At 44.9% G+C, this 25665-nt stretch overlaps 1 protein-coding gene across 2 annotated transcripts in view; it reads right to left on the bottom strand.

Moving 5' to 3' along the window:
- The window catches only part of FHL1 (four and a half LIM domains 1), an 83489-nt gene extending 59649 nt beyond the window's left edge, over window positions 1-23840 (bottom strand). For both annotated transcript variants that reach the window (XM_055120927.1, XM_055120926.1), the window contains exon 1: window positions 23695-23840. The gene's annotated coding sequence lies outside the window, so the exon portion shown is untranslated. The remainder of the gene's footprint in view (window positions 1-23694) is intronic.
- Window positions 23841-25665: the final 1825 nt, after the last annotated feature.

Below are 25665 nucleotides of genomic sequence, written 5' to 3' on the forward strand. Positions count from 1 at the left end.
TACAGAAAATTTTAGAGATGATCTAACTAGTTGCTTCCCATTTTATAAACTGAGATTCTGAAATGAGAGGTGATTTTGCCGAAAGGGATCAGAAGGTTATTGGCAGAACCTGGGCTAGATTTCAAAACTCCTGATTTCTCCCTCTAAACTCAATACATTTTCCACCACATGCTTAATGCATCTCTAAAAGCCTCCCAGATTGAATGAAAGGCTCTTGCTTGAAGGAATAATTTTTATTTTCTTTGTTCCCCCTACAGCTTCTAGCCAGTCTAGTGTAATGCATGCACTTTAAGAGTAAGTACTCCGTAAACATCCACTGATTTCATTTTACAAAGTCCTCAGGCTCATGCTTTATAGTCTGAGGCTAGCATTCTTTCCTTATGTACCAACAACTGGCCAGCCCTTATCCAATTAATTAGCCATAGGGCAGGCTCTTCACAGCAGCTGCAGTTGACCGCTATCTACATAGGCATAGTAACTAACATACCAATGACAGTTCTTTGAAAATGAAAGGAATGGTAAATATGCAAGGTGACACAATCCAACTTTCAAGTTCTGTATCAAAAAATGTTTACCAAGTACCCCAAGTTCTATTTTATCCAGGACAAATCAGGGCAGCAGTAAAAACCTGGTGGTTTAGGAGCCAAAGAGATAGTATAGTGGATAAGGTGTCGACCATGTATCCTGTCAAGCTGGGTTTAAATCCCCAGCACCACACAAATCCCCAGCACTGAACAGGGTCCCTTAAGCAATGCCAGGAGTCACTCCCGAGCAGAGTGAGAAATAGCACCTACGCACCACCAGGTGTGGCCAGAAACCAAACCAAAATGAAACCAAAATTCCTGGCAAGTTTTTAGAGTTTAGAAACCTAAATTATATTGCTCTGGTAATTCGAATCCTTGGGACTATTGTCCCCAACACTTCTGTGTATTGAGGCCCTTCTTGCTCCTTAACAGAAAGTTCCAAAGGAAGTGAATGAAAGAAACAGGAGACAAAGAGGAGTTCAAGGTCAAACAGAAGCAGTTGGATGAAGAGTGAGGAGCAGGAGGATTTTATTCTCAACACACTTGGTCTATCCAGCACTGCCACTACACCTTCCTGGGTCGCCAGGTAATTCTAGCAGCTTCTCTGGGAGGAACATGACTATGACTTAGCCCATGTTTACCTATGATGCAAACACATGATGATTTGGTCATCCCATCAATTCTGCCATTACTACAGTGAACAGAAATCACTGTTGTGAAAGTTACCGGAAGAAATGCATTGGTTGTGCTCTCTTGACTACTTAACTGCTGGCTCAGTAACCTGTGATCTTTACCATGGAACTGGAATCTTCAGCCTCCATCACAGATGATGATGCAAAGAAAAAGTGGTTTACTTCCCCTCTCTCCAATTCCTTCTTAATATCTACTGCTTTGGGGCTAGAGAGGTAGGAAAGTGGATAGGGCATTTGACTTGTAGCGACTTACCTGGCTTTGATTCCTGGCACCCGATATGGTCCCTTGAGCCTGCTTGGAGTGATTCTTGAGCTCACAGTCAGGAGTAAGCTCTGAGCATGGCCAGGTGTGACCCACCCCACTCCACCAAAAATCTACTGCTTCTGGTCCGGATAGATGGTACAGGAGTTAAGGCATTTTCCTTGCACATGGCAAAACCTGGTTCAGTCTCCAGCACTGTTTATGGTTCCTTTGCACCACCAGAAATAAGCCCTGAGCATTGCTTGGATATCACTGTGTCACCATTATCCCGCTGTTCATCGATTTACTCAAGCGGGTGCCAGTGACGTCTACATTTGTCCCAGCCCTGAGATTTTAGCAGCCTCTCCTTACTCATATTTCCCAATGATTGGAGGCTCTTTCAAGGTCAGGGGAATCAGACCTGTTATTGTTACTGTTTTTGGCATATCAAATATGCCAAGGGGAACTTGCCAGGCTCTGCCATGCAGGCGAGATTCTTTTGATTGTTTGCCGGGCATTCCGAGAGGCATTAATATACATTTCCCTCTATGACTTTATGGCAGAGCCTGGAAAGCTCCCAATAGTGTGTTCGATATGCCAAAATCAGTAATGATAAGTCTCATTCCCCTGACCCTGAAAGAGCCTTCAATTGCTGGGTAAGACGAGTAAGGGAGGCTGCTAAAATCTCAGGGCTGAGTGTAATAGAGCCGTTACTGGTGCCCACTTGAGTAAATCGATGAATAATGGTATGACAGTGATACAGTGATGATTTTATGGAAAATAGGTAGGGAGTGTCTTATGATGTGTTGTGTGGCTGCGAAGTGGCCATGCGGTCCAGGAATATGTTCACTCATGCTTGAGGCTCAGCCTGAGCGTGTGGAAAGCAGCCTGGAGCATGGCAGTGGTTGGGTATTGGAGGTCGGCTGCTGGGGCTGGGTCCCTTGGGGCTCTCACCTGCCCCCCTCTGGGGCGCCCCTGGCTCGGATTCCGGTGGCATGTTTAAAATCAACCAACCAACCCAACAGGTTTGCTTGGTTCCCTTCTTAGCCTCAATGTCCTCTCAGACTCAAACCCTCACTTTCTGCTTATTGCCATCTATTACAGAGAGTTTTCTTCAAAAAAAGTGCACCATTTTCATACCCAACACAACAAAGCAACGCACACTTGCAGTTCCTTTTAAAAATCACTCAGTTCCGGGGCTGGGGCAATAGCAGAGCGGGTAGGGTGTTTGCCTTGCACGCGGCCAACCCAGGTTCGATTCTGAGCATCCCATATGATTCCCTGAGCACCGCCAGGGGTGATTCCTGAGTACAGAGCCAGGAGTAACCCCTGTGCATCATCAGGTGTGACCCAAAAAGCAAAAAAAAATCACTCAGTTCCTGGGGTGGCAGAGATAATAGGTTAAGGTACTCGGCTTGAACATGGAAGATGTCAGTCCCATCTACAATACTACATATGGTCCCCTGAGCACCACTAGGACTGATCCCTGAGCACTACCAAGTATGGCCCCAAAATAAAGCAAAGACTCACTCGATTCCAATATGTAGATGCCATTTACAATAACTTTTGCAAGCTTAATCTTTTTACATGGGTTAATTCACATGGTGTAAAAAGCCATCATGAATAACTGCATGAAGATTCCGGTATAGGTCTATACCTCTACAAACCAAGCAATAGCCTGGGGCTCAAAGAGATTAAACTCTGATCTCAATATTGGTGCAATGGGGGCTGGAGTGATAGCACAATAGGTAGGATGGTTGCATTGCACGCGGCCTACCCGGGTTCAATTCCCAGAATCCCATATGGTCCCCTGAGCACCGCCAAGAGTGTTTCCTGAGTGCAGAGCCAGGAGTAACCCCTGTGCATCGCCAGGTGTGACCCCAAAAGCAAAAAAAAATATTGGTGCAATGACTTGGCAAAAGTTCGCCAACTGTCATCATTACTAGTAACATCACAAATACAAGGTTCTTAAAAGAGTTCACTGGGCTGTAGAGTGGGCTATTTGTCAGTTGTGGGGTTCCATTCCATGACAAAGATGGCATGATGGTCCTTAGCAGACAAAGAAAGTCTCAACTGAATGCATACAGTGACCTGTTCAGTAACTATTATACCATGGAACAAGCATTACCAGTCCCGAGCTGTTCTCTTGGAAACTCATTGGGGGCAAGACGAGGGGGCGTTAGGGAGGGGGGTGCTCTTCTTACTCAAGGGCAAGTGCTTTTATTATTTTACATGTTTTTCATCTTAACCTTGCAAGCTCCTGACACATTCTTTGCATTGTTAAATCTCAAATTTACAAAAATTTCTTTGTAATTAATAAGACTCTTAACACGTCTAGGCTTACAGAAAGGTTGAACAAAGGTTCAGTTTCCATATTCCTCTTTGATGATCTCCTCTCTATTTCCTCTACTAGAAACATCTTACATTAATGCTGTATATTTGTTTTGTAAAAGAAAGATTCATAGTAATATTACAAGGTAAATATTATTTTTAATTCTCAGAGCCAAAGAATCTACCATATATCCCCACAAACATACTAAATTTTGGCTCTCTGAAAACCAACCATCCCCCTCAAACTTCTGTCTAGTTTGACTCCAAACAGGAAAACAGTCTGAATGAATTATTGAACCACAAACAAAAAGAAAGAGAATAGTCTCCACGATGATATCTGACATGTTGGAATTAGTCAGCTGATGAATGGTTGGTCTGGAAAAGTTTATAAAATCAGCTCTGTGGGGTCCAAGATTGTGACTCTGTGGAAAGTGTATGCCTTGCTGGTGTGAGGGCCCTGGGTTCCGTCCCTGGCTCTGCAATAAGTGTGATCCCTGGCTCCACCACCAGCAAAATATAAACAAACAGCTTTGTCATGAGAAAGCAGAATGGTGTGAGGGAAGTAGCATCGGCACATGGAAAAGAAGAGAAAGACCACTGGGAAAGGGAAATGAAAAGACAGAAAGAGACACAATCAGAAGTGGCAGCTGGAGACCAGGTATACATCAGAGCAATGGAAGCAAGAACTAACTAGATAGAAGACCAAAGAGATAGTATAGGGGGTAATACATTGCATTTGCATCCCACTGACCTCAGTTCAGTCCTCAGCCCTAGATTATGTTCCCTGGAGTACTGCTAGGCTCACTTCCAGGCACACCTGCCCCTGAGCACTGCCAGGGATTGCCCAGCATCCCCACCCAAACAATATTTTAAAAACTGAAAAAAAAGCTAGTTATAAAGAGTGAAACGAATTGGGGTAAGTATTGAGAAAGGAAGAAATAAATTGAATCTCAATGCTTAGCTCTAAAATTACCTAATATAATACAATCAAATGGGAAACTTTATCATATTAAAAGCTCACTTTGCACTGCTATGCATAAAAATGGTAAAATTCCATCCACAGGAAATTATATATATGCATATATATACGAGGTTTTACAAAGTTCACATTAGCACAATTCACTTCTATAAAAGGTCTACATATTGTACCAGTTTCCACTACCTTGAAAAAAGTCTAAACAGGATTTCTGTTTTCGTGATAAAAGACAAAAATAAAAAAAAAGCATTTAGGGGGCCTGGAGCGATATCACAGTGGGTAGGGCGTTTGCCGACCTGGGTTTGATTCCCAGCATCCCATATGGTCTCTCAAGCACTGCCAGGAGTAATTTCTGAGTGCATGAGACAGGAATAACCCCTATGCATTGCTGGGTGTGACCCAAAAAGCAAAAAAAAGGCATTTAGGTTGTTTTCTTGTTTGTGTGCTTGGTTTTTTTTTTGGGGGGGGGAGAGGGACACACCCAGAAGTGCTCCTGTAGTGTTGGGGATCAAACCTGGACTTTCCACATGCTCACTATATGCTCCAGACTTTTGAGCGATCTCCTTTGCTCTCTGGTTGACTTGGGAGCAACTACCCTAAAAGTATCAGCACCCCAAGCAGCAAAAGTTACTGCCCTGAAACGACTTTGTTCCAGAAACTATTTTAGAAGGCTTGTATTTAGCATTATCTTCCCTTTCATTCGCTGTTAGTGTGATTTTGGGTTTTCTGTGTTCTTTGGCCTAATTTGGTAGGATAGTTTTTGATTCTGGGAACGTTAAAACATTTTTCCTATAAATGAATGGCAACCGCATCTCTGGTTTATGCCATTTTGGCTCCCAGAAGGCTTCAGGGCAAGGCACCACTCTGCTTTCAGGGAGTGAAAGCAACCATAATAAACGTGGAAAATATCCTTGTTCTTTCATTTTTACTTTATGAAGAAGCATGAAGTAGAATTTGAATTATTGTATTTGTCCTATTCTAGAGGGATTTTGCATCTCACAGAAACCTCTCAAGGAGAACATCCACTGCAATGGTGCTGCCGCTTCTGGGCTGAATCCCAGGACCTCACACACGCCAGGCATGTGCTCCACCTCTGAGGCGCATCCCCAGACTCCGCTTTGCTCTTTCATCAGAATTGATTCTCTGAGGACTGTTACTTCCCTTTGATCCAAGTATGTAATGAGTGAGACAAACAAGGATGTGGTATGCAGGCAAAATTCTGAAGTATGGTGCTCATCCTTAGGTAATCAGGAAAAGACTCCAAGAAATCAAATCACCCTGCAATTTTATCTTAAACAGAGAAGAAAATTGTGCTTGGAGTATAAATGTGGTCTTTGGCTAGGGAAAAATCCAAAATGTTCATATCTAAGTTTTTTCTTTTTTGTATGCTTGTGTATTTTGGGGACTGGCGTATGGGGGAGTAGGAGTCCACACCCATCAGTGCTCAGGTTACTCCTCCTGGTGCTGCTCAGGGAGACACATAAAACTTGAATCCATATCTCCTGCATGCAAAATGCTCAGCCTGTTGAGTTATCTTCCCAGCCCTCATATTTAAGTTTTTCAAATGGTCACTGGGGGCCCAAGGCAGTGGCAAGTCACCTGCCTTGCCGGCACCAAAAAGGAGCCTGTTAGGAATCCTTCTTGCACTGTTAGAAATCCTCAGCTCCACAACAAAGTGTGTGATGGCTGGCACACTGCAACCATGTGTGTGTGCACACCAAAACTCAAGAATATGATGCCAGGCAATCACTGCAGTCAAACATGTGACCCCCAACCCGAGTCATCACCATCACCAAAAAGGTGGGAGACAGGAATTTAAAAAACAGAATATAAATTGACACACCAGAGCAGGTCAGCGGTTAACTGCAGGTGAAGCCAAAGGGATGTGTGGTGATGGGGCAGAAGGATAGTAGGAAAAGTGATAAAATGACCCTATATTCTGGTAGGGACAGTGGTTATAGTTTATACATCTGTGGAAACTCATCAGATTGTATGTCTTGAATGGAAACAGTTTATTGTATATAAATGCTATCCTAAAGTTGGTATTATCTTTTTTTTTGGCTTTTTGGGTCACACCCAGCGATGCATAGGGGTTACTCCTGGCTCATGCACTTGGGAATTTTCCTGATGGTGCTCGGGGAACCATATGGGATGCTGAGAATTAAACCCCGGTTGGCTGTGTGCAAGGCAAACGCCCTACCTGCTGTGCTATCGATCCAGCCCCGTAAGTTGGTATTATCTTGATCTTGGTACACTGCCCCACAGAGTACATTCATGGATGCATGTATGTGTACATATAACTGCTGAACACTTTAACTATACACTTTAAAGACATGCAGTTATCTTATCAATTAAATTGATCTACACTTTAAATACCTGTGATTGTGTTGTCAATTATTTCTTAATAACGTGGGGAACAATGCTGACAGTTTACCTAATAAACAGACTTAATCTACAGGTGTAAACTTTCACCCTTTCATATTATTTATCTGCTTGGTAACTTCCCTTAGGTATGCTTTACTACACTGGAAAATTCTTTCCCAATTCTCTCCTTAAGAAAGACAGAATCCAGGCTGAAGAGAAAGCTCAATGACGGAAGACATGATTTGCTGCACTGAGCACCAAGCCAGGAGCCGCCCCTCATTCGGGGAGAGAAAGAGACAGAGAGAGACAGAGAGAAGAGTGAGAGAAATAGATAAGGATAAAGATTCTTAAATCCTGGGGCTGGAGCGATAGCATAGCGGGTCGGACATTTGCCTTGCACTCAGCCAACCAGGGTTCGATCCCCGGCATCCCATATGGTCCCCCAAGCACCGCTAGGAGTAATTCCTGAGTGCAGAGCCAGGAGTAACCCCTGAGCATTGCCGGGTGTGACCCAAAAAGCAAAAAAAAAGACTCAAATTCTTATCTAGAATGGAAAGAAGAGGGAGAGCAGAAGAGAAAAGAGAATGAGGACACGGGAGAGCAGAAGAGATCGCACAAGAGAACACACACGTGAGTAAGAGTGCTTCTTGTGATCTAGAAAGGAATCAGCCTATGATCTGAAGATTTTAATTGACCTGGCATCTGGAGATGTAGTTTCTGATAGGAACTTAAAAGTTCCTCCTTTGGGGGACTGGAGAGATAGCACAGTGGTTAAGGTGCTTCTCTAACTTGGGTTTGAGCTCCAGCATCCCCTATGGTCTCTTGAGCACTGACAGGATTAATTCCTGAGTGCAGAGCCAGGAGTAACCCCTGCACATGCATCGCTGGGTGTGGCCCAGAAACCAAAACAAAAAGTGTCTGCTTAGCTTCTAGAATCTGTTTTAGGATTTTATTTTTAACTATTTGAAAACTACAATAGGGCAGTTTTCCCAAAACTTGAAAATGACTAATTTTATTCATTCAAACGCTTAGATTCACTGCTATGGCTTACAGATGCAAAAATTCTTGGATTTCTAAGTTATGTGTGTGTCTCTGGGAAAATGGGGGAACAGATGTTAACTCAGTTTACCTGGCAAATGCAGATGATGGATTACATCTTGTGGCAGACACTCACAATGAGTTTCACAAACAAGGATAACATGTAAAACTACATATAGCAAAGGTTCACTGGAAAAAGTAATCCTTAATGTCTTCCCAATAAATCATGCATTTCATATTTGACAGGAATCAAGCAGCTGCATCCACTCAAAACTGAAAGTGAAGGACCAGACATTTATGAATCAAGTACTGAAATGTTATGTTATACCATCGTTGTGAAAACCACCATGAGGATAAAACCTCTGTATTCCCAGCTCTCATTTTCTAAGTATTGAAAAAAAGTAAATTTAAAATCCTGTGTGGGGAGATTACAAACTCTTAGAGTTAAATGACTATGGAACATTTAATGTGTAATGTACAATCTCCAGAGAGTTTTTGTGTGGTTAAATCAAATATCATTTCTCCAAGCATTCAAAGACTGACAAAGAGATTTGTTTGAATGGTCCTTTACCTTTGTGTAGATTTCATCATATTCAGAAAAGCATTTGGTCTGGAGAGAGCTCAGCAGGCTGAGCGCAGACACCCAGGTTCAATCACCAGCACTCCCTGGACCCCTGAATATCACCACGTACAGCCCTGGAGAGGCCCCTGTATACCTCAGGGTGTGGCCCTGGAAGTCCTCAACCACTGCATGGGTGACCCTGATTATCCTAGGGGCAGAGCAGGGCTTGAGCATCACCATAGTCTAGACCCTTGTACTGGACCCAACTGTTGGCTGAGGATCATCATAGGGACTCCTTGGTCTCTTGCATACTACTTGGAAGGCTAAAAAAAGACAAAGAGGAGTCTTGGGCTGGGGCCGATACCGGCATGCGCTCTACCAAGACTAGACCCGGGTGGTCACACTTTGGTGCAGCCACTTTGCTGCTGATTGACCATGATACAGAGGCCAGCTTGACTACTTTTGGTCCCAGAAACTGCTTTCAGCCATGTCTCTAGACTGTGAACTAAGCCATTGCCCCATACTGCCCCAGGAAGGGAAATGATGCAATTTCTAACATAAATCTCCCTGGACTTAATTACTAAAATACAGAAATCCTAAATTCATATCTCTTCATTCTCAGCAATGGAAAACTAATTATCAAATGCTTCCTTGTCAGTAGGGATGTTTCTTTGGGGGGGAAACTCCAACAACAATAGTGAGTTTTGTGTTGAAATATGGAAAGTAATAAAGGTAAAGATAAAATGGGGTGAAGTTTATCAGGCGGGAGTGGGGAGGTGGGGGGTGGGAAGTATACTGGGGTTTTTGGGTGGTGGAATATGGGCACTGGTGAAGGGACGGGTGTTTGAGCATTGTATAACTGAGACATAAGCCTGAGAACTTTGTAACTTTCCACATGGTGGTTCAATAAAATAAATTATTTTAAAAAAGACAAAGAGAAGCACATACTGATATGCCTATATATAGGACTATATATAATATATATGTATATATATTTGCTTTTTTTTGGATCATAGCCAGTGATGCACAGAGGTTACTCCTGGCTGCGCACTCAGGAATTATTCCTGGCGGTGCTCAGGGGACCATATGGGATGCTGTGAATCAAACCCGGGTCATCCACATGCAAGGTAAACACCCCACCTGCTCCAGCCCCTATACGACTATATTATTTATTTATTTACTTTTTTGTTTTTTGGGTCACACCCGACGATGCACAGGGGTTACTCCTAGCTCATGCACTCAGGAATTACTCCTGGTGGTGCTCGGGGGACCATATGGGATGCTGGGATTCGAACCCAGGTTGGCTGCATGCAAGGCAAATGCCCTACCCGCTGTGCTATTTCTCCAGCCCCAAGACTATACTTTTTAAAGAAAAAAATATACATGGGCTGGAGCGATAGTACAGTGGGAAAGTGCTTGCCATGCCTTTCACATGGACTGCTTGGGTTTGATCCTTGGCACCCATATGATCCCATGGCCCCACCAGGAGTGATCTCCAAGTGCAGAGCCAAGAGTAGCCCTGAGCACCATCAGGTGTGTCCCAAGACCACCAATATATATAATATTTGATATATATATTTATATAAGTAAAACAGTAAAACGAGTGCAAGAGATTAGGCAGCGACTAAAATGCTTACCTTACAAACATGAGAGATATTTCAATCCCCTGTAACTACCTGCACGTGCCAAGTACAATCCTTTCCATTCTGTCATCTGTGATCCTCAGTGCTGCAAGAAACTTCTGGTCACACTTCAACTAGATAGGTTTGAGCATAGCCAAAGGGTGTGGACCTTGCAGGAATCCCTATGGAAAAGATGTGGAAGCACCACAGCCAGGAGTGGGACACCCCATAAGGATCTGTGCAAACACCATGATATAGAAAAGTGTGAACCCCCAATGAGCTCTGCCACATACATCCTCGAACAAGCACCCCAGCTGAATGTGTGAGTACCAGAGCTGTGTGGGTGTGTGTGTGTGTTTGTGCGTGTGCTTGTGTGTGTTAAATCCCTGGTCCTTGCAAAAATGGAAGCAACAATAGTGGCAACAATAGAATAGTTGTGGCAACAATAGAAGCAAGAGAAGGTGGGGTGATAATCAAGTACAAGTGATTTGGGTAGTTTAAATATACAGGAATAGTCATTTCCAGGAAAGTAATAGCATGCCTCAGCCTGTTCTTTCAACTGCAAACCAACGCCGGTCCTTGGAAATCTCCTGTTGATCTGCCAAAAAATTTCTCTCCAATCAAAGCAGCAGAAATGATGCGCTAACTAAAACCAGTTAATTTTAGGGTCTGTAGAAATAATACATCAGGTAGAACACTTGCCTTGCACAAGCTGACCCATGCTTGATCCCCAGCACCCCGTATGGTCTCCTGGGACCTACCAAGAGTGATTCCTTAGTGTGCAGCCCTGAGCACTGTTGGGTGTGTCCCCAAACCAAAATTACTGAAAAATTTTCACTGTCACTGTTGTCCCGTTGTTCATCGATTTGCTCGAGCAGGTACCAGTAATGTCTCCATTGTGAGACTTGTTGTTACTGGTTTTGGCATATTGAATATGCCACGAGGAGCTTGCCAGGCTCTGCTGTGCAAGCAGGATACTCTCGGTAGCTTGCTGGGCTCTCCGAGAGGGACAGAGGAATCGAATCCAGTCGGCCGCGTGCAAGGCAAACGTCCTATCCACTGTGCTATTGCTCCAGTCCCTGAAAAATTTTAAAGTGGTTAATTTCATAACATTGGACTTAGTGAATGAAATACTACCTACATTCGTTTTTGCTTCTGCCTTAGCCATCGTCAATGAAGTATTTTCCCCATTTTCCCTGGTCCATGGGTCTTTAAAAAAATTGAAGAGCACTGCTGTAAGGCAGCAGGGAAAGCAGGCTGCCTACTGACAATGCACATATTCATTAGAAGGCAATAATGAGGAACGGGCACAAAAACTGCTTAAAAACACACCCCTCGGCAAGGGTACAATTTTCTCATTTGTCCAAATAGCAAGCCTTTGGCAAGGAGTCTCCATATTCATTATTCCCCTGAAGATGTGATGTGTGCTGGGGCACTGGCAGCAGAGCCGAAATCATTTCCCGTTCCCCAATTTCCATAATCTCAATGATTGACAGAAAGCCTCTCTAATCCCCCAGCTTTGGTTCACTCCATTGTGTGGTGATGCTGCCACCTCAGGTGACACCAACTCAATCCATCCCAAACTTGCTCAGGAATGCTGTGGCCCTCCCCTGATTAGGCAGAGAAAGGAGACTGGCACACTCATGGCAGAGTGACTGATGAGGTAGGCAGCGAGCTCAGAAAGGGGGCATGGGAAGAGTGAGCACTGTACTGTAGCACTGTCATCCTGTTGTTCATTGATTTGCTCTTGCAGGCACCAGTAACGTCTCCATTGTGAAGCTTATTGTTACTGTTTTTGGTATATCGAATATGCCACGGGGATCTTGCCAGGCTTTGCCCTGTGGGCGGGATAATCTCGGTATCTTGCCGGGCTCTCTGAGAGGGACGGAGGAATCAAATCCGGGTTGGCCGAATGCAAGGCAAACGCCTTACCCACTGTGCTATCGCTCCAGTCCAGAAGAGGGACAAGGATCCAAAATAGGCACTGAAGGTGTAATACACGCGTGCGCACACACACACATACACACACATACAATAAGAACAACACAAGAGTGGGCATGGGGTCTGGAGGGGTTGCAGCAGAAGAGCACTTGCCCTGCATGAAGTCCTGGGTTTAATTTCTGAAATTCCATGGCCCACAAGCACCCGAGGGTGATCAAAAACCAAACAACAGGGGCAAGAGAGACAGTACAGGGGCTGAAACATTTGCCTTGCACGCAGCTTGCCCAGGTTCTTCCCCTGACATCCATATGGTCTCCCAAGCCCCAACAGGAGTCATCCCTGAGCACAGAGCCAGGAGTAAACTTTAAGTACCACTGGGCATGCCACCTCAAAAAATAGCACCACAGCAAAAAAAGTAACTCCAACTGCTAATGGCAAGTAAAAGAAAAGTAGGGGAGACAAGCTGCCTCGTTGGCCCAAGAACATACATTTTTTTACAGTGCCAAATTAAAACAATTTTGTTTGTGTGTGTTAAAAATGCCATACCATCAGCCTGTGAGGCAATTTAATTTCCTTAGTTTAAAAGCAGATGCAATCTTTCAGATTTCCTTCCCACATTTTTAATGAACATTTCATTGTATAAAGAGAAAATTAGGTTCATGTAACAATAATGCTAACTCTGGTCTTCCAATTTACCATATGTAAAGAGACTTTAAAAGTTTTTTAACTATTATAACTCCAGTCATACACAGTAGAAATCTAGCAATACCTTCTGAGGTATCAGCCTGTGATTTTGCTGTGAAGTGATCAGGAATGTATTTACACAAACCAAGATAGAGCAGTTTATTGTATACCAAGGCTCTACTGAGGATTTTTGTATATATGGTCGGCCATTGGCAGATTTATGCAACATGTAACTGTATACACATGTTTGATGTGCCTTGACCTATTCCAGAGGCCAGGAGAACTTAAAACTGAGAACTTGGGGCTGGAGCGGTAGCACAGTGGGTAGGGTATTTGCCTTGCACACAGCCAACCCAGGTTCGATTCCCAGCATCCCATATGGTCTCCTGAGCACCGCCAGGAGTGATTCCTGAGTGCATGAGCCAGGAGTAACCCCTGTGCATTGCTGGGTGTGACCCAAAAAGAAAAAAAAAGATCTGAGAACTTAATGAAAGAGTTTCCCAACCCTTAATGTCCAATTTTCTCTCTGTTTTTGTGAACTGTCACATGTGCAGGGGTTGTCCAGATCTATTTGCCCCCTCCCCCCATTTCACGCCCTTTGTTTATGCAATAAGTAGGGTTGGTTGTGGTTCCATACATTTCAGTTGTGTAGCTCAAGTAGACTTGGTTGCCATGCTCTTGAGATTGTGCCCTTGTTGTGGTGCCAGATATCATAAATAGCATAGCCACAAGGTCGCACTCAGCCTGTGGGGCAGTGCTGAGGATAAACTGGCAGTGTCATGCCTGTGAAGCGGGTACTCCTCCGTCAATGCACACACCCAGGCCCCTAATATTTATTTTCAAGAAAACAAACAATACAAAAATGTCCTGGACTGCTCACATTGTACTTTTTTTAAATTTCAGCTTAAGAAATAGTTACAATGGTGTTAGAGTTTACAGTATCGATGTACAAAAGTTATTGCACCCCACTACCACATTTTCTGAAACCAGAAAACACTTGGCCCTTCCCAGTATCATTTAATAGAGCTGTATCTTTTACTACAGGCTCTACCATAAAAGCTTGCCTCTTTTTGAGACAAGTCAAAAGTTATTTTCTTTTTTCTCTCTTTTTATTGTTTTGAGGCCATATTCGGTGGTTCTCAGGGCTTACTCCTAGCTCTGTGCTCAAGGATGACTCCTGGCAGTGTCTCTGGGGGACCATACGGGATGCTGGGATTTGAACTGGGATCAGTCACATGCAAAACAAATGCGGAACCCGTTATACTATCGCTCAAACTCCTAGAAGTTCTTGATTGTGAAGTATTCATTAGGAAATAAAAACTTTACATAGGGACTGGAGTGATAGCACAGTGGGTAAAACGTTTGTCTCATACAAATCCCACGTTTGATCCCCAGCACCCCATAGGGTTCCCCTGAGCACTACTAGAAGTAATCCCTGAGCACAGAGCCAGCAGTAAGCCCTGAGTGCTGCTGGGTGTTATCCAAACCCCCACGCCCCCAAAATTCCAAAAGTTATGTATATATGGAGACCCTAAAATTTAAAACTAAACATGGACACATTCTGAAACCGTGCATCAGGAGCTTGACCTCGCTGAGCATCACCAGATATTGCTGAGTGTATCCATAGCACAACAAGCATACAAGACCTATCGGGAGACCCTCCCCATATTACCTCTACCATCACCTCCACAAAGTACATAAACAAAACAAAAACTTTTACACAGCAAAAAAGAAAAAAGAAACTACCACAAAAAGTCCGCTTAGCGGTTGTGAGAAAATATTTATACTTCATACATCCAAACAGGTGTTGCTATCCAAACAATATAAAAAAAATCCTCACCACTCAACAAGAGAAAGCAGCAACCCAACCCCTCAAAATGGTCAAAAGACCTGAATAAACACTTTTCCAGAGAACACGTACAGATGGCCTATGCACACATGAAAACCATCAGATGAGAATTTGCTATCAGGAAAGTGCAAATCCAAAACAGACAGGAGTCCAGCTCACACCTGTGAGAGTGGTCTGTAATGAAAGGTTTGGAAACAAGTGCTGGCAGGGGCATCAAGAAAAATGAACCCTGGCACTCTGTTGATAGAAATGTCAACTGATGGAGCAACTAAGCAACATGGTATGGAGATTCCATTAAAACAAATTAAAATGGGGCCAGAGGTATACTACAGCAGGTAGGGCACTTGTCTTGCAAACAGTTGAACCTGGTATGATCCTTGGCAACAAATATGGTCTGCTGAGCCCTGTTACAGTGATCCCTGAGCACAGATCCAGGAGTAATCCTTGAGCGTTACCAAATGCATCCCCAGAACAAACAAAAGTCCCACCAAACAATAAAATTTCATTCAATCCCAAATTACCATTCTCAGGCATTTATCCAAATGGTAGGAAAACATAACTTGACAAATATTTGCACCTCATATACAATAATATTATTCCCAATAGCCAAAACATGGGACCCATCTAAATGTCTATCATCCAAACATGCCTGGATAAAGCAAGCATGGCCTAGATACTGAGTGGAATACTACTCTGCCATTTAAAAGATAAAACTGTGTCTTTGGATCTTCAGGTGATTAGGCAAATGAAACTAATCAGGAAGTGAAATATAATAACTTGATACTTTTACTCACATGTGGAATAAGTATAGCAAAAAAACAAAACTAGCCAAACCAAAAAACTTATGTCCTAGATCTAGTGAGAATCAGAGGGAAAATGGAAGGAGGAATGGGAGGAATGAGGAGAGGGGTCTTTTGGGTGGTTAGATGGCACTGGAACTTTTGCGGTGGATGTAAGTGAGAATTACAGACAAAAACAGGTATGACACTAACTCCCTGAAATTCCATAACATTTTCAACAAACAATAAATTTAAAATTTTAAGTTTTTTTTAGAGAAAAATGAGACATTGTCACTAATTTGTGGTCAGTTTAACTGACTTTTGTATTGTCTAGGTTTTATGGTATTTTCTGAAATTTCCTAATAAAAAAATATGAGATTCTTGTTGGGACTCCGCGCCAGGCTGTTTTCAGTTAGAGCGCCCCAGAGGGGGGCGGGTCAGAACCCTCCCCGCCCCAAGGGACCCAGCCCTGTCAGCCGACCACCACTACCCAACCTCCGCCACACTCCAGGCCGCTTCAGACACTCCAGACACTACTACGCGCCACTTCAGAAACCTCCACTACCCAACCACCGCCATGCTCCAGACACTTCCTACCCATTTTCCATAATTACCACACTATATTTGATGGAGTTCAGACAGTAGGCAACAAATCATAGAGAGTCATATATATATATATATACATATATACATATATATATATATATATATATATATATTTGACTCATAGAGCGTGGCAAGCTACTGAGAGTATCCCGCCCACACAGGCAGAGCCTGGCAAGCAACCCATGGCATATTCGATATGCCAAAAACAGTAATGATATGTCTCATTCCCCTGACCCTGAAAGAGCCTCCAATCGTTGGGAAAGACGAGTAAGGAGAGGCTGCTAAAATATCAAGGCTGGGAGGAATAGAGACGTTACTGGTTCCCGCTTGAGTAAATCAACAAACAATGGGATGACAGTGATACAGTGAAGATTCTTGTTATGAAAAAGCTGCTCTGGGGCTGCTCCCAGTGGTGATCAGAGTTCAAACCCAAGCTCTCTCTCTCTCTCTCTCTCTCTCTCTCTATATATATATATATATATATATATCCCTGAATGAACGATTTGAGGCTCTTCCTGTTCCTGGAGCATGGAGATATCATTGGGCTGCACTAGCTCACGACAGGGACAAATGGAGACGTTACTGGCTCCCGCTCGAGCAAATCAAAGATCAACGGGACTACAAGTGATACAAGTGATATATATGTATACATGCATACGTACGTACATACATACATATATATGCAATGCATATACTCCTGCCCATTAGCTGTGTCTCTGGCCCTTAAAAATTACCTTTTTAGAGGGCTGAAGAAATATTACAATGGGTAGGGCACTTGCCTTACATATAAAAGACCCAGGTGTGATCCCTGGCACCCCAAATCTGTTAGGAATGATCCCTGAGCACAGAACCATGAGTAACCCCTAGTATATCTGGGAGTGGTCTTAAGCTACCACCCTCCATTATCTTTTTAGGGTCAGAGATGTGATTCAGTGGCAGAGCACATAAATCACATCAGAGGTCCTGGGTTTGATCCCTGGCATCACAAAAGAATCACATTTTCAAAAGGACTAATGTGTTCTTTCAAGTTTGATCGTGTCTGTCAAGTCTACTAGAAATAACTTAAGAAGGGACAGACAAATGAAGCAGTATAACGATATATGTCTATACACAGTGGTTGATTACTCAAGTGGCTGATTGCTATAGTCAGAACCAGGACATTATTATTATTATAATCAGAATCTATGGCTTTCAGTCCTATGTGGAAATCAAAACATGCATTTTCTCGAAATAACATTTCTTTCCCCCCCTTAACATCCTGGCTCTTGAGAATCATGGTTAAAATTCCTTTCCAATTTAAAGTAAATGAAATGAAACATGAGGTCTTTCTTCAACCCACAAAAAAATGCTTGCCAGACAAAATATGATTGCTGTTGTACTGTTTTTTTATTTTTCCTCTTTTTATGCTCTAAAACACAACACATCAAAGTTAAAATGAATATTTAACTGTCAAAACAAAACTCACCCCCCCAACAAGTCTGGAAAATTCAAGTATGAATTTGATGACTTTGTTACAAAAACAACTTCCATTGAAAACACAAACGTTTAAATTATGTTAAAGATGACAGACCTAATGTGGTCAGTCATTACCAAGTTCCATAGAACAGTCCTTAGAAAAGTTATGTGAACCTCTGAAAAGATACAAAATCAGTTTCATAGTCACTAAGACAATATTTTAAAAATTCAAGTAAGATTGAAAACAAAGTTCTCCAAAATGGCAATCAGTCTCAATTTGGGTAGGGTTCTAGAACATTTGACGTTGAACTCAACTAAGTCAGGTACACCTCTCCATTCTCTACCTGTATATAATTTACTGTCAATATTCCCTAAGGTTACTCTTTTCCAGTAACAGTTACTCATCTCTGCAGTAACTCAGTCATGACAGTGAAGCTCAAATATCATTGTGCCACTTTTAATTTTATTATTATTGTTGTTATTTTGGTCTGGGGGCCACACCTGGCTGTGCTCACGGCTTACTCTTGGCTCTGTGTTCAGGAATTACTCCTGGAAGTGCTTGGGGAACAATATGGCATGACAGGAGATTGAACCCGGGTCAGCAGCATGCAAGGCAAATCCCTACCCACTGTACTACTGCACTGGGCCCCCTATCGTTCCACTTTTTAATCTGCAATCTTAGATAAGACTTAATTGTAATATATGTTAAATATTCATCGGAACTACCATGCTGTGAGGATCCAACTACAGAATGGGTATCAATTCAACTAGTGAATTTTCTGGAACTACGGTAGGCCTCAAGTCATACTGGTTCTCTTTCCTCTTCCTCACTTTCCCGGACACTTGACTGCAAGAGTGATCAAATGTAATGTTCATGGTTTTAATTACTCTCCAGCAGGCTCAGTGGTATATAGGACACATAGTAATTTTAACTATGTTAAGTAAGATTTGAGTGGATCCTGCCACAAGGGAGACAATATGGTGATGTGCTGAGAACCTAAGTTCTGAGTTGGAAAACAACCTTCATTTGAGGTATACTGCCAACCTTGCTCATCTATAAGACCTGGGGCAAGTTACTTTCCCTCTGAGTCCTATTCCTCATTTAGGAACTCAAAATTATAAATATATATACATATATATATATATATCACTGTATCACTGTCATCCGTTGCTCATTGATTTGCTCGAGTGGGCACCAGTAATGTCTCCATCGTGAGACTTGTTGTTATTGTTTTTGGCATATCGAATATGCCACGGGTAGCTTGCCAGGCTCTGCTCTGCAGACGAGATACTCTCGATAGCTTGCCGGGCTCTCCGAGAGGGGCGGAGGAATCGAACCTGAGTCAGCAGCGTGTATATACACACACAAATACATATTTGGCACAGAACAAGTAACAAATGAGAAGATAGTATGACTCTTCTAATTATTCCTATCATAAAGCATAACTAGTCTTCTTAGAGACTAATACAATGAACTCAGCTACTCATCAGTCACATTTCTTCTGGAGGTACAGCTACATAGACAGATCAGTAGCTTAGAGTACCTGCCTTATAAGTGATTTCCAGTCAGATGTGTTCAAGCACCACAAGTAAAGGGGTGTGAGCCCCTTCAAAGAGCAGCACAACTAAAAACATGTACGAGCAACATGGCCAGGAAATGTGACATCCAACAAATGTGATAATAGACTGTGTGTGAGCATCAGAACTAAAAAGATGAATACCACCCCAGTGGCCCCTTGGCTGTATATGTGAGCACTGCAACCTGGTAGGTGATCCCCGGTGAGCCCCACAGGGCCCAACACCACAATCGAGCCTGTGGATGAGGCCTGGTCATCATAACATCAAGAGGAGAGGAAGAGAGTCAGAAAGACAAGGTTATGGTTCTTGACTCTGTGAAACCCATTTTAGAGAGGAAATTATATCTACCTCAACACTGATTGACATTTTGGGTTGGAGAAATTTTCTTTGTGGTATTGCATCCATGTCTTCTGCCCACAAGACAATAATAGTATGCCACACCCCAAGCTGTGAGAACCAAACAGGCATTGCTCGATGTCACCTGCAGGGCGAAGTCGCCTCAGTTTTGTTGTTATTGTTTTGGGGCTACATCTGGTGGTGCTCAGAGGTTATTTCTGGCTCTTCACTCTGGAGTGACCCCTGGTTGCTCAGGGGAACCACGTGTGGTGTCAGGAATAAATCTAGGGTTGGTCTTATATAAGGCCTTTCCCCTGTACTACTTCTCTGACCCCAAAGTTCTCTCATTTGAAAACAACAGTCTAGGGCTGAAGCGATAGCACAGCAGGTCGGGCATTTGCCTTGCACGCGGCCTACCCGGGTTTGATTCCTAGCATCGCATATGGTCCCCTGAGCAGCGCCAGGAGTAATTCCTTAGTGCATAAACCTGGAGTGACCCCTGTGCATCGCCGGGTGTAACCCAAAAAGCCAAAAAAAAAGAAAACAACAGTCTAGCACTATGTAGGAACAAGGTATTTCTCAAAACTCAGGATGTATCCCTACAACGGCCAAACATTTATCCAGGATGTTAGTTACTACTACTTGTTCCACTTGGCTCCAACACCCATTATTTTCATTCATAATCCAAAGCTATCCACAGGAATATAATTGGGACAGGATAATATCCTGTCCAAGGATGTGTGAAGTCACAGGAAGGGAAGCTGTGCTGGCCATCTGCTTTCACCACTCCATTCAGTGAAGCCAACATCAAACTCAAACCAAGAAATTTCAGTATCCTATCAACTTTATATAAAATTTGTCTTATTGTTCAAAAGCTTATAGACTTTGAAGTGAGGCATAAACCCTCTTTCCCTGAATGAAAAAACACACCTTTATTTAGGAAGGTGAGATGGAATGTATTAGCAATTCCCTGGTAAAATATAATGTAATTTATATTTTACCAGGGAAAATAGCATATAATTTGCATGGCCGAAGCATGCTTAATGAACCAGGCTTAATAAAGTTTTAGGCAGACACTTGATATCTAACAGACACTAGGCAGCTGTTGAGCCACAATTTTACAATTTTTCTTTTTACTACCAGCACCAGAAAAAAAGGAGCCATTTCAAATTCGGGAATCCCTGCATCTGTATCCTTCCAACAGACGCAGGGACTCAGTAGACATTTGTTGAATAAGTGAATGGCCATGCATTCTACTTAATTAGGTACTCCTTTGACCAAAAAAATCTTTCTTTGCTCTCCTCCAACAGAAGCTGAAAGAAAAGATCTTTTACAAGAAAAGAATTAGTCTACTCCCTAATCCAAACAACTGGAAAGTTCAATTAACGAGGGGAGGGGGGAGAGATACTGAAGGCAAAAGTTGGGGGAGAGCAGCCAGAAAGATAAGGTCTGAAAAGTTCAAGCAAGCATGAACATTTGTTCTACTTTCACAAGGTTATAAAAGCTAATGTTGCTGACACCAGAGAGGGGAAGAGGGTGGGGCGCCTGCAAGAAGGGAACCCCTAGGTGGAGTACAGGAAAACAGGGACCCCTCCCAAAAAGGTTAGCTTCCATTCCTCCAGATCCATTTAAAAAAAAAGTCTCAACTTTAGGGACGAGGGTCAATTTATTCCACAAAGACAAGTAACAAATCATTTTGCAAATAAATGGATGTCAGCAAAATTCTTCAGGGATATTTAGAAACGTATTCAATCATGTTCTTGTTGAGTTTTAAAAGTCTTCATCTCTCAACCCTCCCCCAGTGCTGTAAGGCAACAATGATTCTCAAAAAGCTGGGTAAGTGACACTCCAGTTACTCCTTTTGTCTGGAGAAATTTCAGGTCCACCACCCTTTGGCATGCTTCTCTCTGTGAAAGATTTTACCACTTCCCACATCCTATTCATGAGAGAAACACACGAAGCAGATTTAAATGGACTTTCAAAATACTATTTTCTAGCACTTGCCTGTGTGTAGAATGGGTATCACATTAGCATTAGAAATAGTAAACACAATAGTGTTGACTAAGTAGAGTTAATTTATAAAATGTATTTTTGTCAATCTCTGAGAACCAAAAATCTATTTTTACATAAACATTTCCAGTGAATAAATAGGCAATAATTATCTGATTTCAGTGCTCCATTAACTTGGTACATATTCAATTAGCTTCAAAGCACTGACACCACACAAGAGGAATTTTACTAAGTTAAGCCTCACACTAATTTTAAAAAATTTTCAGTCAAAAATCTAGGCTTGGTTAAAAAATAATTCTCCAGGATTTCAATGAGATTGACAGATTAAAATTTTAAAACTTTGTAGGTTAAAGAATCTCTATGATCCGTATACTTAATTGTGAGATGGGCTATACAAAATCATAAGCTATCTATCTGATCACTTTCCTGTTGCATAAAGATTATATTTGCTCTTTAAAATGTTAAAGAAGCATTTCAGTATAGACTGAAGGTAAAAATTAGATTGGAACCGTATGCAACCAAAATGGAAAAGCATGTATAGCCTCACCACATGAAAGGACTAAGGCCTTTAAAGTATGTATTCTTCTTAAAGCAAATGTGAGTTTCCAAAGGCAAAGCTAACAACCATCCCAGAGCTCTTGTTCCTATAGAATGAAGGATGGGGAGGGTTGGGTTCCTGGCCATGAGCTGGGGAGAAATGCCTCTGCCAAATTTCAAGGGGCCTGTATTTTAAATGGATGCTAGTCTGCAAATCTCTGCACTTTCCAGGAGCAACCTAAAATTTACCTTAAATCTGTCTTAATCAAGATAAGGCAAAATCCAGTATTCCTGCTGCTCTACTCGCTAGCCACAGATCTGATAACCCAGGGAAGAATTACGGGCAATTACAAAATGATGGCTCCAATTAGAAAACCTGGATCTATTCCAAATCCAAACCAAAGGCGCCTCAGATCATCTCGTTGGAATAATTTAAATGAATATTAAGGACTTCACGCCAAGGCATACGTTCACGTTACTCCTCTGAAAGCCAAATAAAATACTACAACATGTCTCTTGCCCTTCGGAAAATTCATTAAACAAATCTTTGGAATCCCCTAATAAGCCTGTTCTCTTCTTTTCCCAGTGGGTTTTCCTAGGACCGTGATTTTTTTAAATTGCAAAGGACGAGCAAAACCAGCCTGAGAAACGCACACAATCCGCGCCCCCCCACCCCAATACAGAAAACCCAGCGCTGAACACGACCCACATTCAGTCCATTCTGGTTGATTTTCCAAATCTCTGCCTAGCCCTGGGCTAGTGACTGAGAAGGGACCGCTAGGAAAGGATGAGAAACTTCGAAAGCAGAAATCTCTCCTTCCAAGCCCAGAACAGACGGCACCTCGTAGGAATCGCACGCAGTTCAAGACGGGAAGGTCACACCCTGCAGTTTTGAAAACCCACCTCCAAGGGCTCCCCACAGAGCTGAAATCCGCCCTCCCCCTCCCCACCCACTGCCTTCCCCCCTCCCCCGCTCCAGCCGACCCTTCCCCTCCTGTGACCCCTCACGGCCTCCCCTTCGAGAAAATCCTGGCGCACGTCCCCCCTCACCTACACACCCTCCCATCCCCATCCCCCACCCCTACCGCGTCGCGCGAACCACCGCAGGGCCCCCCACCCCCTCACGGCCCCACCGTCCCTGCCCTTCGGGAAAATCCAGGGGGGGCTCCCACTTCACCTTCACCGGCTCCCCGCAACCCCGCCCCCCCGGAGCCAAACTCCCCTGGTGGAAAGAGCTACCGAGGGTGCCCCCCGCCCCGTCCCACCACGGGCCCCCGCCCAGGCCCGCCACCCGGGGGCACAAAACCGAGGGTCCCCACGCACTCCCTCCCCGCCGTTTCATGGACGAAAAAAAAAAGAGAGCCCCCCCCTCAGCCCGTTTCCGCTCCCCCAGCCCACCACCTCCCGGCGCCCCGACTCCCAGGCAGGGTGAACGCCCGAGGCACGCCCCCGAGGGGACTCCCCCGCCCGCGTCCGCCGTCCGGGCGGCTGCAGACCGGTGCGCCCTACCCCCCCCTCAGCACCCCCCGCCGGGCCCCCGCACCCCGCGCCGAGAGAAAGCGGGCTTACGGCTGGGATGCTGGCCCGCGCCGCGCTCCCGCCGGCGGCCGCCGCTGCACCGACTGAGCCACGGGCCGGCCGGGCGGGGGATGTAGGGCGCGGAGGGGCGCGAGAGGAGGGGCGCGCGGGGGAGGCGGGGAGGGAGGGACAGAGGGGGGAGGCAGGGAGGGAGGGCGCGGGGCGGGGCGGGGCGCGCGCCAACCCGCGCTCTGCCCGCCGGGGCTGCGGTGCGGGGGGCGCGCACGCTTCCACGCGGGAGCCGCTCGGGGGCCGCGGCGCGGGGGGGCGCGCACCCCACGGGCCCAGCTCTCGGGAGCCGCCCTGCCGCCACTGCCACCCCCTCGGGGAAGCTAGGGGGTGGGCGGGGGAAGGGGGCTGCGGGGTGGTGGCCCCCAGAGGGCTGATCTCAGCGGGAGGTGCAGAGGATGGAGGGCGGGAGCTGGAGGTGGGGGTGTGGGGGGGCGAGCCCGGGTCACCCGCCCCACCCCGGGACTCACACACTTGCCTCTCGCCACAGCCTTCGAGGCTGCTGGGAGTCACGAGTCACTGCAGGCAGCCACGGCCAAGGCAGGGGCTGTGGGAGCAACAAAGAGGGGCGGGGGGGCGGGGGGTGGCGTCTGGCCTCGCCAGGGGCCCCTGTCAACCGGTGCACTTTGCAAAGCACCTTTGGTCGGGAGTGTACCCGTTTTAATCTCCCCCAGTCACCAAGCCTGATAGGTCCTGGGCAGACCCCTTCCCCCAGACCTGCTTAGTAGCAGGCTGAAGGGGAGCCGAAGGAGCCCCAGCCCAAAGCCCCTCATGCCACCCTCCCCGGGATACTGTGCGCACGCTCAGAGGGGAAAGTGGCACGTTCGGGCCACTGGGCCCTTGCCTGGTGCCAAGATGGGAGCCAGGGGCTGGGGGAACAACGGCGCAGTCACGCAGGCCACTGGCAGCCGGACCCGGGATCTTGCTATGGTGGGCTAGAGAGATGGCGATGCAGAAGAGAGGCCAGCCAAGAGGGTGACAAGGCCTCTGCGGGGTGCGGGGGGGGGGGGGGAAGAGGTGCGACTTGGGTGATTACAAAAGGGAAAGTTATGAAAGAAGCAACAGGAGAGAAAGGCTTCCCCAATGAAAGCGATGTCAAGGCTGGGCTGAGGGGTGGGCAGAGATCTTGGCACCTCTTAGGGTGGTGTTGTGACCGGCTCTCGGAGAGCCGCGGAGAGATGCGTGGTATAGGGTGGACAGGTGGTGCAGGGCATTATATACAAAAATCCACAGGAAGGGGCCAGAGTGACAGTACCATGGGTAGTGTGCTTGCCGTACATTCAGGTGGGGGATCCGGGTTTGATCCCCCAGCACCCCAGATGATCCCCCAAGTCGTGCCAGGAGTGATCCCTGAGCAGAGAGCTGGGAGTAACCCCTGAGTAACACCGGGTGTGCCCCCCCAAATCCACAGGAGGCTGATGAATCCCAAGGCATGACACCACCGACATGATACGACTTGCTGTAATATCTCTATTTCTTTTCAGTTTCCCTTTTTCCCCTTTAATTGTTATTTAATTATTACTGGATTGATAGCACAGCGGGTAGGCCAACTGAGGTTCGATTCCTCTGTCCCTCTCAGAGAGCCCGGCAAGCTACTGAGAGTATCCCGCCCACACGGCAGAGCCTGGCAAGCTACCCTCAATGTATTCGATATGCCAAAAACAGTAATAATAAGTCTCACAATGGAGACGTTACTCGTGCCTGCTTGAACAAATCGATGAACAACGGGACGACAGTGCTATGGTGCTAATTGTTATTTTAAATTAAAATTTGGGTGATCTGGTGACAATAGTGTTCCAGTTTATATTACTGATGGACAGTTACTACAAATGACCACTACCAGAGTACCCGTGTACTTCACCACTGTCCTTCTATTTTCCTTCTGAGTTATTGCAGGTTCGTATATAAGTAAAGAAATAATGCCAGAGAGCCCATCTACCCTGGCCAGTATTT

The sequence above is a fragment of the Sorex araneus genome, chromosome X (genome assembly GCF_027595985.1).
Source record: "Sorex araneus isolate mSorAra2 chromosome X, mSorAra2.pri, whole genome shotgun sequence".
In the NCBI taxonomy this organism is placed as follows: Eukaryota; Metazoa; Chordata; class Mammalia; order Eulipotyphla; family Soricidae; genus Sorex; species Sorex araneus.